At 44.1% G+C, this 14,076-nt stretch overlaps 1 protein-coding gene and 1 long non-coding RNA gene across 6 annotated transcripts in view; one reads left to right on the forward strand and one right to left on the reverse strand.

The window, feature by feature from the left end:
* Positions 1 to 14,076, forward strand: part of ADCY10 (adenylate cyclase 10) — a 4,100,562-nt gene that overhangs the window by 3,203,131 nt on the left and 883,355 nt on the right. The gene's annotated exons all lie outside the window — the stretch shown is intronic.
* The window catches only part of LOC144822066 (uncharacterized), a 118,624-nt gene continuing 115,483 nt past the window's right edge, over positions 10,936 to 14,076 (reverse strand). The window contains exons 2-3 of the long non-coding RNA XR_013608546.1: positions 11,321 to 11,497; positions 10,936 to 11,050 (exon numbers count right to left, since the gene is read on the reverse strand). This is a non-coding gene — a long non-coding RNA (uncharacterized LOC144822066). The remainder of the gene's footprint in view (positions 11,051 to 11,320; positions 11,498 to 14,076) is intronic.

A 14,076-nucleotide genomic window follows, 5' to 3' on the forward strand; every position in this document is an offset into this window, starting at 1 on the left:
CACTGTGGAGAGAGTACCAGCATTCACTGAAGACGAAAACCGGGCCCTGCTGGACAGCCTCCTTCCACAGTACAGCAAGTTGTATGGCAAACCAGGGGAGCAGGTGAGTGGTGATTACACTACCTTTTTATTGGCCATGTGTAAAATAATGCACTACTAGCATTGGAATTCCCAAGAGCAAGCATGTGTAGATTTGGGTTCTGGACAGGTACAGTGATGTAGAAGTGTGTGTTCTGGGTTTGATTGATCAGTAATGTTCTCATGGTTTTGAGGGAGAATAGCATGATGCCTAATATGACACTTGCCTACCCCTCTGACATACTTGTCATTCTGACCATGAGCTATGTGTACAAGTGTGTTACGCAGAAACATGTAGCATGTGGAGTAATGGTGTGGCACCATGTCATTCTAACAGATCTACTCCCATCAGAAGGCTGAGATATAGCAGACCACTGGCTGGGCAGTACAGTCCGTGGGGGTCTTTAGACGCCACGTCTGCCACTACCAGAAGAGGTGGCAGGACCTCTGTGGCTGGACACGGAGGATTGCAAGGGTCCAGCTGAAGCTAACACCTCTGCGCAAAAGTGGCGGACAACGGACCCTGACCCCCCACATGCTGAATATACTGACGGTGGTCTTCCATGACCCGGATTTTCAGTTGAAGGCCAGAAAGCAGCAAGGAGGGGGTGAGTATGTGCCATGTTGCAGAACTATGTTTAACATGCTTGTTGCATTCCCTCAGCCTGCTAACCCTCTCACAGGTTGTCAGTCTGCCAAAACAACAACTCTGTCTCAAAATGTAACTATGCCTCATGAATATTTGATGCCCAGGTGTGTCCGTTTCCGTCAGTGACATGTCTGTCACTTAGGTCCTGTGTATTGGCAGTAGTCCAATGTTCATGTGATCAGCACAATATACAACATGTGCATGTCGTTGACCATCATGAGTAATATAATTGGCTGACATGTCTCCAACCGATGGAGTACAATGAAATGCGTGTCATATCCAAATGACTTGCACGGAGGGGGACGCTTTTACTGCCTACCTGGACCCAGCTTGCTGCTCTCTTGTTCTTTGCACGTTTTTAACTCCGCGGGTCCCGCAGCGCTACTGTCATCAGCGGGAGTCGTTGGGGGTGTTGTGTGACTCCAAGGTTTTTCCTGGGCTTAATTGGCGTGGAGCAGGGCTGCGAGCGTGAAACAGGGACTCCGTATCCCAGGAGTCCCTGTGCGCCCAACAGTCTACACCTGGGCCGCTCTCCCTGCAGGACACGCCTCCCGCTTAACTTCTACTCCTATTTAAGGCAGACATTATCCCCGCTGCGCGGGAGCGCGCGGGAGCGGCCGGGAGAAGCCCGGGACAAGGGCGGGACCGTCTGTGGCCGTCTGTGGCCGAAGGTGGCTGGGCTGGGCCACCCCTCTGATTAGCTTTGTTCTGCTTAGGTTTTAGTTTCCTGTATACTTATTGACTTATATGCACCTGTACTTCCTTCGACCCTTGATTACCCCTTTTAACAATTTATGAACAAGTATAATTATCTTTTTTATGGAGTGTTTTTAACTTGGTTTCTCCTGTTCTTTCTTCCTTTTTACGTATTATTTAATTACCGCATTATCAACTAGTGATGTCTAGCCCTACTCTTAACTCTCTTCCTAATTGTGTAGGCGTATCTATACTTGGCCCTCTCGATAAATATTTCTTTAGAGCCACTAAAGACATTGATAGAGAGTTAGCTTTAGCAGAGAGGAGGGCCGAGCGTCGCTTCTCTATTGAGCTTCTTAAGAGACAGGTACCTCCTAATCATGAGAAAGCTGCTATGAGCACATCGACACACGATAGTACGCATCTTGAGGCCGACGCGGAGCTGTTTAATACAGAAAATATCCCTTTAATTTTTCAAGATAGCCCGCCACTATTGGAGGATCTGGATATAATTGTGGACGGTGAAATCAACTCGCCCACAGTTGCATCCAATAATCTTATAGATCTCAATACCCCTTTACCCTCAGATGCTGTTTCCCATCCTATTAGTAACATCTTACCTCCTGCTTCGAAGATCCAAACTGAGGTTGTCACGTTGCTCCATTCTCAAACTACTGCTAAAATTAGCAGAGCACGTGACAACCAAATAATTAAAGGGAACAGAGGAGCAGTATGCTCCCCAGTCAGGAAAAGAAGGAGAAAGGTTGGGCAAAAAAATGGGGTTGGTAATCCTTGGAAGTCGCCACATGAAGCTGCCCCTAAACAAATCCCACCAGAGGTAGTGGGGAAAGAGGGAAAAGCAGGGAAATCTGTTACAGACCATAAATCTTTTCTTAACGAAGGGCTTCTTGAGGCAGTTGAAAGTCTGCTAAAGGCTCTCATTCTCCCACTCACTGAGAGGCTTAGAAGGCTGGATGAAAAATTGGATCGGCTTCTCCCGGAGTTTATTCCGTCAGAGAATCCCAATTTAATTATTCCATATATCCCAACTGAAGCCCCATCTATAATTAAACAACCTACAAATAATCAACGTAGGCAACGTACACCTACTGTAAGATCTAATAATATTCCTGCTGATAGTAATTCCAACAATCAGTAGGCATACCAGATACTACAGTTACAAAAGCCACAAGTAAAGAAAGGATTCAATCAGTGGTTCTAAAACCTGTTCATACTAGTAGATTGCCCTCCACCCAAATAAGCTCTTCGATTAGAGGAAAATCCAAAAATATAGTTGATCTGCCCCCGCAGTCGTCTAATTTTGTCATCATCCTAACAGGTGTCCCTGTCATTCCAGAGGGAAATGTGGAATCAAACATTAGTTTGAAAAATAAAGTTATCCACTGGTTACGCATAAATAGACCATTACCTTTACACCTGAATGGAGATATCGTCTCAGTGAGAAGGTGCTACTGGGTGGGCTTACGCCCTAAAGACATAGAAGGTGACCTGATTATTGTAAACTTTCGGGACCATAGGGTGGTCACTTATATTAGTGACTGGTTTCCGGGTAGAAGTAATGGAGGAGTATCATCCCGAAATTTGACATATTTCTACCCGGAAACTATGATGTTCCCCCCAAATAAACCTCTGAGGAGGCATGGTTTGGACGTCCCCTATCATCTGAAACAATCCACGAACTCTGCTGTCCCTACTCATTTTAATAGAAATATCAACTCTTTCTTCCCGCCCAATTACCCTAATAGGTATCCTATCTCAACCGATAATAATTATCCTCCAACAGATCCAAAGGAATTTTGGAATATTCCTTTATCTAACATGTTTCATCCTTTAATGGATATGGACGTAAATGATTGACTGAACCTAACTCCCCTACAAGAAAAACCTGTCCGGGAAAAGCTGTCAACATTTCCCTCTTCGGTTGAGAAGGCTATGCCTGTCCCGGCGTCCTATTACGATTCCACTCAGTGGGACGATTTGGAGACAAGGACTAATAATAATAATAATAATAATGATGTAGTGGGGTCTTGGGCAAGTAATATACCCCAAAATCTTTATGAGCAACATATTAACCCTGTAGCCCATGGTGGTGACAAAGATAATGTGATTCATGTGAATATGGGAGAAAAAAGATTAGGTGGGTGTGACTCGGTTCACCCTAAAGGGAAATTACTATGGGGAAAAGAGAGTAATAGGGTAGAGGAGAGTTGTTTTCGTTTAATTTCCTGGAATATAGCTGGCCTAGGGTGGAGACTAGAGGATCCTGTATGGCTAGATTACATTGAAGCCTTTGATATTGTCTGCCTCCAGGAGACATGGAGTACTGTGGATCACAGTTTGGATGGTTTTCAAATGTTTAATGTTTCTGCAGAGCCCTCACAATCGGGGAGAGCTAAGGGTGGGCTTGTGACAGCTATCTCTGTAAAGCATAACTTAATACATGTGGTCCGAGTGTTTGAATCTCCTTGGTACCAATTACTTATGATCAAGGATTTATTTTCAGTAACCATTCTCCTTATAAATTGGTATTATAATATATTTGATTCCCATGTAACCGTAGTTATTGAAAAGCTACAGGAGGAGATTGCTAAGGTTACAAACAAGGTGTTCCCTCTCTTTATTATATGGTTAGGTGATTTTAATTGTGTGCTATGCAAATTCAGTGGGTCTAGAGCATGTGGTCTGATGGATTCAACTGATCAACCTATGGCTCATTTTATCCATACAAAACAGGGGGAGGCTTTGAATAGTATTCTTTTGAATAATGATTTGTGTATCCTGGATATGCCTAGTTTCTCTGGTGCATTGAATATACCCACTTTCCTGGGTGCAGGGGGCAGAGTGAGCACAATCGATTTTGCCATGGTATCAAAGGGCTTCTCCCATCTCTTAAAAGATTTTAAAATTGAGGCAAACCCTGTCAGTGATCACAACCCCCTAATCTTGAGCTTTAACCTGGTTCTTGAGAAGACCCAGACTGTGGAACAACCGATAAAATATAGTCAAAATCAGGGTGTCACCTTAAGGTGGGATAAAGTTGATGTGAGGCAACTGGAGGTGGATATTTTTAAGGAAAATAAGGACAAGATAGAAACTTGTCTAACCCCTATATCTGACCCAGATTGTATAATTAAGAATTTTGAATTATTACTGGGAAATGTTGCTTTACACCTTGTAAAGTTAGGGGGGAGGAACCAAGATAAGGGGCCTAGATGGTTTGACGAGGAATGTTCTTCTAATCAAACCCGTCTATCGAAGGCTTTACGCCAAGTTCCACGTGATAGGGATTTGGTTAGATCAGCTAGGAAAAGGTATAGTGATGCAGTCAGTAAAAGGAAAAATGACTTAAGGACTAAGGCATGGGAAGACCTGGATAGAGCGGTTGAATTAAGGGATAATAGGCTTTTTTGGGAGGTAATAAACCGGCCTTTTTTAAAAACAGGAGAAGAGAATACCATCCGAGTGCATGTACCGGAAGACTCCTGGGTAGCTCATTATAGCAAAATCTTTAATCCAAATGAGGTACTGCTGACTGCTACAACGGGAGCAGGCGATTTTAATATGGGGTCAGCGAAATTACTTAGTGATTCATTAACACTTTCAGAGGTAAAGACAGCCTTGACTAAGGGGGCTGCTTTAAAGGCCCCAGGTCCTGATGCAGTACCCTTGGATCTTTTTAAACATAACTTGGAGGTTTGGTCCCCGTTACTTTTGAATGTTTTTAAGGCAATAACGCTGGGGCCCATTCCGACTTCTTGGAAAGAGGCAGTGGGTGGTACCCATTTTTAAAAAGGGTGACAAGTCTGACCCATCCTGTTACAGGCCAATATCACTAATAGATGCGTCTTGCAAGTTACTGAGTAGAGTGATATTGGCCCGTCTTGAAACTTGGGCGGAGTCAGTGGGGGTTATTGTGGACTCCCAATATGGATTTAGAAGAGGGAAAGGAACCACCGAGCAGTGCCTAAATTTAGCACTAATTATGGGCAAGTATATGGGTGCCAGGAATAGTCCCATTCACTTGGCATTCATGGACTTGTCCAGTGCTTTTGACACTGTATGTAGGGGTAAGCTATGGCGGATGATGGAGTCTATGGGGTTTGAGGAGCCTTTGGTTACCTTGCTCCGCAGGCTCCATGCCGCCACTATAGTGAGAATTAGATATGGCCCTGGTGGGGAGAAGACTAGACCTATATTATCCACTGAAGGTGTCCGTCAGAGATGTATTTTAGCTCCCTTTTTATTTCTGGTTTATACTAATGGATTAGAAAGTTTTCTGTTAGAAACTGGTGCTGACTTTCCACAGATTAATGGCAAAACAATTCCAATGTTGTCTTATGCAGACGACACTGTTATAATGACCCTTACATCCAATAGCATGCAGATTTGTCTGAATGCTTTTGATACATTTATGGAAAATTTAGATCTTAGGGTCAATTTCACTAAATCATTTGCCATGACTTGCGGCCCGAAAAGCGTTAAAACCCGCAGGTATATGGTGAAGGACTCAATTATAGTGAAAGTTGATAACTTTAATTATTTGGGTAACCTTTTTAATAAAAAAATGAATTGGGAACCCTTGATATTAGCTCGGGTCCAAAAGGTTACACAATCAATTGAAGCTCTTTTTCGTTTTGCCAGTAAACTAGGGCAATGGCGAATAGCAGAAATAATATCTTTGTATAAAGCAAAGTGTGTCTCTGTTATAACTTTTGGTGCTGGAGTTTGGGGGTCACAAAATTGTGAAAAGTTACAGATTATGGAGAACAAATGTATAAAACGTCTCCTATCTGTCCCACTGGGTACGTCGAACAGTCTCTGCCATGGGGAGGTTGGCATAGAGTTTGTTAGTGATATCATACATGTAGCACCATTACTATTATGGTCCAAAGTTTGGCAATCTGAGGATTTGAAACTGACAAAAGATATCTTACAAGATTGCCTTAAACTTGACCATTATAGGGAGATACCATTGCTCCGATATGTTAGGGATACCCTTTATAAGATTGGTTTAGGTAGTATGTTTGAAAACCCTGACATGATCAGTAAGGATGCAAAGTTAATTATTAAAAATGCTTATGGCTCTAATTTGGGCACCTTAAGGAACAGTGAACATGTATTACGTGTCAGGGGCAAAATTGCTGCGACCTTTTTATCTATCATATATCACCAATACGCAATGGCGTTTTTATTTGACAAGGTTTCGCATTAATACTCTGCACTTCCTTTTTGCCTTTCCAAAGCAAGGGGGGTGGTGTGAGAAATTACCTCTCTGCCCCTGTAACGATAAGGTTTCTCAAAATACTCTGCACCTTATTCTTTTTTGTGCTCTGTACAAGGTCCCAAGAAACACTTTTATTAGACCACTATTACTATCCTTTGGATCATGTTATTACAAAGAGGGTTATGAATATCTATTATCTTTGTCAACCTCAAACATTTGTAACGCTGTACTTAGTTTCATTAGATCAGCTCTTATCATTAGAAACCGATACTGAAATAGAATGTGGGTGGGAAATTTTTATAAAATGTTTTTATGTTAGTTTATTGATAAATTTGATTCAGTTTTCCATGACGAGATCTTAACGTATTGAAAAATATGAAATATGTAAAAATGTATCATGGTGTTTTGTCATAAATTGTATTGTTTATTGATGTATACTTTTATGATTCCTTTGTGGAACCGAAATAAAGTTATTTGAATCGAATCGACTTGCACGGAGTACAATATGGACAACCGACTGCACACGATCCATCTGAGTGAATCATAGGGAAACGAGGCAGATGTGACCGACTCGTATACGAACGCTGCAACATAGCTAAGCGCAAATGGACCAGAGTCGGACCAGCCTGCAAATACATGAACAAGAATCCGGTTCGGTCTACGGAATGTTTGGGCAATGCTCAATAAAGTTCAATAGAAACAGACAGAAAATGGCCAAACAAGCAATGTCAATGTAAAAAAAAACATTTTAAAATAAGCCACGCACACAACTCCACCTATATAATGGTCCGAATTCATGACTATGATCCTTTGCAAATTTGCAACAACTGCCAGGATATAGCCACTGAGACACTGCTCATTGCTACATACACTCACACCTCACCCGCCACACAACCTGCACACATATAGCAACTGAGATCAACAACACTCAAACACACTCATTGACTCAAACACACTCACCCTCATCTTCACACTCACCCACACCTCCATCTCCACTACTACCCCTCACCATGCCCCCCAAGAAGAATCCAAAATTCACAGACAAGGAGTTGGAAGTGATGGTAGATGAAATTGTCAGAGTGGAGCCACATACATTTGGGAACTTAGTACAACAGACCCCCCCCTGTCACAGAGAAATAAGATGTAGGACAGGATTGTCAACAAGGGGAACGCTGAAGCACCTTGCCTGCGTACAATGGATGACATCTGGAACAGGTACTGTGTTGTGCGAAGGAGGGTCAAGAAGCTGCTTACAATGTTTCAGCGGAGTGGCGGTGGCCTTCCTGCAAAACCCGTGCACTTCACTACCTGGGAAGAGAAGGTTAGGGCCACCCTCCTACCAGACGATGCTTATGGAATAGCAGGAGTACCAGAGCCTGGTGTGTACATACTCAAATAGCCAATAATGCCAACAAATACACATACATCACTGTCAACAAGACAGTGATGCTACACACTGTTAAAAAAGTTTACAAAAATAGAGCAAAAGAGCATATAATGTCAATTTGACTAACAATATATCTGCAATCTAACAGGAAATCTCACCATTTCCAAAGATGTACAAACGTAGCACTAAGTCACAGCAAGCCTATGGGATCCAAGCACCAGTCACCCGAGTCAGCCATTTTGTCTGCACACATTCACTCCCAGGAAAGCTGAGTCACAGGAAGGGTGTTTGGGATAGAAGGTGGGTGTAGCTACAAGCAATATGAGAGTTGTAGTCGCAGCTAACCCTCTTTGTCCCACATAGCCCAACAAGCCCAATATGAACTGTGCTTACCAAGCCCAATATGAACTGTGCTTACCTCACAGTCAATGGAAAAGTACTGCCAAGATGGCTGACACTGGGGACTGGTGTGAGGAGAACAATGCCTTGATGGGAGTTGTGGGCAAACAAACACCAGGCACCAGTGTTAGACATCTTGACAGTACTTTTACATTCACTGTGAGGAAAGCATAGTACCTGATGGTCTTGTTGGGCTATGTGGGAGGAGGAGTGTTATTATTGAACCTTTGTCTACGAGGAGTAAGCTGGGCTGGGTGGGAGTAGGGGTGCAAGTCCCAGTAGAAGAACACAAGCATACAAACCTCTGTACCTCAAAGCTTCAAGGCAGAAAAAGCAAGAAGGCAAACTTGATGAACTCATCTGTCCATGGAGGACAAGGACAATCTACATGATGCGAACAGGCACAAAGCAAAGCAGTAACAAAATGTGCTACTCACAGCAAATCCCAGGTGCCCAATGAGATGAGAACTAGGAGTACATGTCTCAAAATACTATAAAAATATGCTCCCACATATTCCATACTGTGTGTAGGTAGCCACACAAATGTCACTGCCAAAAACATGCACAAAGCCCAGCACATATGCATAAACCTTGCAACACATTGTAAGAGGAAGAGTACATATGTCGTTGTAAAAGCACAGGTGTGTTAAATACCAACACACCTGTGTCATGGACAGTGTGTCACTTGACCGCCAATGTCTGTGTCCATGTAAAGTCAAATAAAGACAAAGTGCACATGTATGCACAGAGTTGGACATGCTCATCAAAACCCCTCAGTTCAAAATTACAATGTCCTCAGAAAACATAAGACGGCACCTGTGCCGATGGAGGACTATCTATGAACATACACTCGTCTAAATGTACAATAGCAAATGTAATGTGTATGACACGCTGACCTGTGAAAAAACACAACAAACATTGTGACTCTCATCTATCCACAGGGCCTCCTGGGAACACTGCAGGAACCAAACAGGACACCCAGGCACAGACTCTGGTTGACCCTGAGCTCTCCGGCGGTGTCGTCTCTCACCCCTCTTCCGAAGACAAGGAACTACCCGGCCCCTCCGGTGTGGGTCAGCCTCGAACACCAGCAACTGTAACATCTGCATCCCCTGCAACCACACCTGCAACATCAGACAACACCCAGACGACCACTACCCACACGGACAAACAAAGCCAAGGAAACACCGAGAGCACAGCAACACAGGGCACTCTGGAGTTGCCTGACAACAACACCACTGTCATCGCTGAAGGAGGCTCACTGTTGTCTGTGCCTGCAACTACTGGTCAGCCTCGTGTGAGATGGGGTAGTGGAAGGAGGTGTGGGGACAGGTGCCGTCATGCAGCAGGTGCTGATGAGGAAGTAGGCCCACATCTATCACGCATTCCTAGTGCATACCAAGATTGCACTGGAGACTTTGGCCAGATAGTTGGGATCCTCAAGGACATGCAACAGCAGCAGGCTGCCGATTACACCAAAATGGACTCGCACATGTCCCGAATGGACTCACACATGTCCTGAATGGACTCACACATGGCAAAAATAGACAACCTGATTATGGTGCACAGGGACATACTCACCTGCCTCCAGCAGATTGCAAACAACATGATCGCACCTCCCTGTGTGCCCACTACATCTGTTGCTTCTATGTCTGCTACTGCCACAGGGAGGGATGGAGTCCCCTGCACTTCAGCTGCCTGCACCTGAGGGTCCCTCATGAAAATGTAAAAGGGGTCTTCCGAAAAGGGGCACATGAGAGACAGGTGGCTACGCATCTGCCCCAGGAAGTGACAATCTTCTCCAGATATCCTACATTGTGTGTCAAGTGATCACTTTGTTGACTGTCACTGAACTGTCCCACATTGGATGGAGGGTCTACGTTGGCCAAAGGACTCAAATGTCTGAGGATTTGCCTCAGAAAATGTCATCTACTGGCACTACCAACTCCTCTGTGAACTTTGTCCATCATAATTTTGTACAGCACTGTCCCTTTTTGTCAACATCAACACCTGCACTGAAATAGATCACTTTTCACACCATGCTCGCTTATGTAGTGAATGACACACTATGGTTCTGACTGAAATGAGGCACAAAAATGCTAATATTGGTATGGCAATACCATTGGCTGAGAAACTGCTTCAGAAATTCACCTACTGGCTTGTGCGTAGATGAAACATGATGCAGCATGAGAGATACACACAGCAAGGTCATCACAACACTTATGGCACATGTTATAGATCAGTATTGACTCCACTGTTTGTGAATGAAACAACATTGTAATGGACATAGAACAATCATTGTCAGAAAATCAGACCATCAAGGCATATATACAGTATGTAAATGAATGTGGGATGTGTGTAAACAGACAAGGCACACCGCAATTTTGAGCAAAGGGTTATTCCACAGGCAGAACCTGGTGCTCTCACACTAAATGAAATCATATCACACTGTGACCAAATGTACAAATGAACAAACAGTGAGCATCAGGTCTGAAGTTAGTGTGTGGCACAGAATCCTGATCCAAAGTGAACTTGCAGTCTGTCACTGCATTGTGGTTGTGGGAGGTCACAAGTTTCCATGCGCCAGCAATAGGACCTTGGAAAGAAGATACATAGAACAGTCAGGAAATCATTATTAATTTGCCCACATCTCCAAGAGACTTTATCAGATTCACCAATTTGTACATGTGAACACTAGTTTGGATTTATGTTACCACTGTACCTGGGACACTTCAAAATTAATTGACCCTAAACCGCACAGATGATTATGTTAGGTAGCATACACACACATGCATACAAACATATCTTACACCAGACTCATATCATGCAAGCAAAGTGCTTTGTGACCTCATCATTGCATACTTACTCTCATGTGAAAAAGTTTTTGATGAATTGTCTCCTAACTCCCTGCAAATGTGGGGTCAACTGGTCTACCAACTCCACAATGAGTGGTCTGGTGAAGTGGTACCGCCTGATGCTATCCCGTTCTTCCATGGTCAGGAGTTCCGTAAAGGGCCTGTGGACTGCTGATCTCCTGCGTTACCTATGTCACAAGTGGAAACATATTTGAGGACACTTTCCAATGTATGAATGAACAAGCAATTACACACATGCAATATTAAATCAAGACACAATGAAGTCTGAGGTGTAAGGTTGAGTCTAGATACAGAGCACAGCTATGTGACCCTTCCCAGACATGTCACAATAATATGGTTGGGCAACAATTACAGTGCTGTACTGTAACTAGTCACTGGTGTCTGTCACTGTCCATGTGATCAAACATCTCATACCCCACAGGCACCTAACAAAGTATCCGAGATATAGGTTGGTGACATCTATCACATAGTTGAAATGTACATAGAACAGGATGATGTAATGGCAGCTATGTGGGACACCAGATAAAGGCAGCGGGTCACCAGGCACACCACTGTCACAGGGTGGACACTGTCATGATGTCATATTTGATCACATACACATAATTTATAGAATGTGTGGCACATTTTCACTTGACAAACATCCATGTATGCCTGTGACACAAAGGCACGACAGCAACTCACATTGCAAATACAAGCTGTGGGTGATCTGTGAAGTGGTCACTCAATGTTGTGATGTGCCTTCCAAACTTTGTGTTGTGTGTCCATCAAGCTTGTCTCCTCATGGGAGTGTGAGCTATCAAGTACTATGTCCAATCTGACATGTTAATCGCTATCCCCACACATGTAATGCAGCAGACCATCAAGATCTACTATACTGTCTGCCCTGTTGACTGATTTGTGTAAGACGCGTTAGCCATATCCGAACCGTTTTGTATGCATCCTTTGGCTGTTTACTGTAATAGTGAACACCACCGGTGAGTATTGAATGGAGGCGTGAGCCACATCCGAACTAAGCCTGAGGCACACATTGGCTGTTGGTTGTCCTGGTGAGCAATGTGGGTGAGTATTCAAAGGACGCGGGAGACAACTCCAAACCAAGCCAGATGCACCCATTGGCTGTTGGTCATCATGGTGAACGATGCGGGTGAGCATTCAAAGGACGCAAGAGATGACTCCGAACCGAGCCTGACGCACCCATTGGCTGTTGTTCGTCCTGGTGACAGACGCACGTTTTGTTTTGTCTTCAATTCGCGTGCAATCCGAATTGATTACATACCATCACCAATGTATAAAACTCAATAGTGTACCGATGCATACATTTTGTATGTAGCAGTAGGCATGTCCGATGGTAGCAATGTTATGGATTGGACAAATTCGGATATTGCAAATGACTCAGACCTATCGCTTTGGACGCATGGTACTGAGTCCGCCTCTGCTGCACAGATATAAGTCTGTATGTTCCCTAGAGAATTCATTTGCCTGCACTACCTGCAACTTCACTGCACTTCCCCATCTGTCAGCTGCCGTCTCTACATCCTCTGGTAGGTACCATGGCACACACTGTGGAGAGAGTACCAGCATTCACTGAAGACGAAAACCGGGCCCTGCTGGACAGCCTCCTTCCACAGTACAGCAAGTTGTATGGCAAACCAGGGGAGCAGGTGAGTGGTGATTACACTACCTTTTTATTGGCCATGTGTAAAATAATGCACTACTAGCATTGGAATTCCCAAGAGCAAGCATGTGTAGATTTGGGTTCTGGACAGGTACAGTGATGTAGAAGTGTGTGTTCTGGGTTTGATTGATCAGTAATGTTCTCATGGTTTTGAGGGAGAATAGCATGATGCCTAATATGACACTTGCCTACCCCTCTGACATACTTGTCATTCTGACCATGAGCTATGTGTACAAGTGTGTTACGCAGAAACATGTAGCATGTGGAGTAATGGTGTGGCACCATGTCATTCTAACAGATCTACTCCCATCAGAAGGCTGAGATATAGCAGACCACTGGCTGGGCAGTACAGTCCGTGGGGGTCTTTAGACGCCACGTCTGCCACTACCAGAAGAGGTGGCAGGACCTCTGTGGCTGGACACGGAGGATTGCAAGGGTCCAGCTGAAGCTAACACCTCTGCGCAAAAGTGGCGGACAACGGACCCTGACCCCCCACATGCTGAATATACTGACGGTGGTCTTCCATGACCCGGATTTTCAGTTGAAGGCCAGAAAGCAGCAAGGAGGGGGTGAGTATGTGCCATGTTGCAGAACTATGTTTAACATGCTTGTTGCATTCCCTCAGCCTGCTAACCCTCTCACAGGTTGTCAGTCTGCCAAAACAACAACTCTGTCTCAAAATGTAACTATGCCTCATGAATATTTGATGCCCAGGTGTGTCCGTTTCCGTCAGTGACATGTCTGTCACTTAGGTCCTGTGTATTGGCAGTAGTCCAATGTTCATGTGATCAGCACAATATACAACATGTGCATGTCGTTGACCATCATGAGTAATATAATTGGCTGACATGTGTCTGAAGTATGACCTGTACTCAGTGTGGTACAAACATATATCTGCAGATTTTTGCTATTGGTGTACACAGGTCTGCGTAAACAATGCTTTGCAGCCGTGCAGCCGGTGAGACCAATGTGGATGCCTCAGACAATTCATCTTGCTCATACTGCCAAATGTATTTTCCCAGACATAGTGCTCAGTGTAATCACTTGTATCCCATGGACTACGGACAGGTA

This window comes from Lissotriton helveticus, chromosome 3_1, assembly GCF_964261635.1.
Source record: "Lissotriton helveticus chromosome 3_1, aLisHel1.1, whole genome shotgun sequence".
In the NCBI taxonomy this organism is placed as follows: domain Eukaryota; kingdom Metazoa; phylum Chordata; class Amphibia; order Caudata; family Salamandridae; genus Lissotriton; species Lissotriton helveticus.